Below are 1,606 nucleotides of genomic sequence, written 5' to 3' on the forward strand. Positions count from 1 at the left end.
CCCCCAGAGAGAGAGCGACCAGCTTCCACTAGGGGTACCTTCGCCTTTTAATTTCGCCGCCCTCCTCCAGTCGGCCCCATGCAGTTTAAAACTTTTTCAAAGCTCTCACCCAGTCCAGGGCCAAGGTGAGGATGCTGCGGTTTTAGGAGTGAAGCAAGCTGTGGACTGGATCTCTGGAAATGAAATTCCTTACGTCTTCTGTTAACCTGTTTTGGCTGCACGGGCCTTCATCAAGGGTCCCGGCCAAGAATACTCGGCGTCCATTTACCAGGAGTCACCGCAAGCATTACAGAGTTAACTGTATCTCGTTTAACTATTCACCCTTTTCAGTCAGAATGTCCCAAAGGTACTATAAATTTTTGAGGGAAAGTGCTAAGCCCTTCTCCGACCACACCCTCAACAGCTCACGCTCCCTTACAGAATGATCACGCACACATTCTTCACTTTATTCTGTAACGCAACCTGGCGAGACGCGCAGCTGTAGCCTGAAGGGAATACGCATACTTCTATAAACTGCAAATTCCTTGGAGGAGGAATTACCAACAGTGGTTCTAATTATGGCGGGCCTCAGTGCTCTACAAACTATGGGTATTTGTTTCAACTGCATCCTTATGATCAGTAGCCTCAAAGCAGAGGAAAAATCATTTCGTTTCTGCAATGTTTCTTTCAATTCTGTCACCAACAACGCTCAAGGATGGAAACATATCTTACTGTAAATAACTATTTTTAGTATCCATCCCTAAGTACAGCTGGGCGAGAACAAGACTCATCTGTTTGAAACATTATCTCCCAAGGCCTAGTTTACAGGAAAGAGGTGACAGGAGCTCTTAAATCTCACTGCAGCATCCTTCTCTAGGTTGTGTTCCCTTCCTGACACGGGACAATGTAGTCTTATCACTTTTTCTCCTTTTTCCCTTTGAGCTCCCTTTCGTCTCTGATTTTTGGCCTCAACGTTCAATGACTTTATTTCTCTTCTTTTGCCACTAGCACTACCACCATTCGCTATTTGCCTTGCAATCATTCTCTCTGACGTCTCCTAGTCCTGACAGAGCCCCAGTAAAGCACATTCTCCAAAAGGTCGGTCATCCTCCCGGCACTCCAGCAAGCCAGTCTACAAAGCTCCCACCACCCACTTCTCCCTGGAAGTTCGTTCAGCCCAGTCCCGCGGTGGCCGATTGACAGCTGGACCCAGCCAATCCGCGAGGAATAAATAAGAGGCGCAGCCAATGAGCGTGCGCCGGAAGGCGGGACTTCGCCAAGTTCCTCGGGTCCCCAAACCCAGACCTGTTGCGCCGCCGCCGTGGCCGCCGGAGTTTCTTAGTTACGGCGGCGGGCTCGGGTGCCCGAGCAGCGCGGGGCACGAGGCTCTCCCCACGGCCCACGAGTGGCCCGAAGTCCCCCGGCCGCGCGCGCCCCGCACCGGCCTCCCTTCCTCGACCCATCCACGGCCGTGATCCCCAGGCCGCCGCGCGCGGGCCCGACCTCCCCTCCCCGCCTGGCTCCGCGGGCAGCCCCACCCGGCGGGCCCCCGGCCCGCGTGCCCAAGACCCCAGCGGCAGCGACTCACCAGGAAGCGGAGAGGTTTGCGTCCTCCGGCCCGCGCAGG

At 54.4% G+C, this 1,606-nt stretch overlaps 1 protein-coding gene across 3 annotated transcripts in view; it reads right to left on the reverse strand.

The window, feature by feature from the left end:
- NEK7 (NIMA-related kinase 7) overlaps positions 1–1,606 on the reverse strand; it is a 137,270-nt gene extending 135,664 nt beyond the window's left edge. For all 3 annotated transcript variants that reach the window (XM_010831094.1, XM_010831091.1, XM_010831092.1), the window contains exon 1: positions 1,568–1,606. The gene's annotated coding sequence lies outside the window, so the exon portion shown is untranslated. The remainder of the gene's footprint in view (positions 1–1,567) is intronic.

The sequence above is a fragment of the Bison bison genome, unplaced genomic scaffold (assembly GCF_000754665.1).
Source record: "Bison bison bison isolate TAMUID 2011002044 unplaced genomic scaffold, Bison_UMD1.0 scf7180017864524, whole genome shotgun sequence".
Classification (NCBI taxonomy): Eukaryota; Metazoa; Chordata; class Mammalia; order Artiodactyla; family Bovidae; genus Bison; species Bison bison.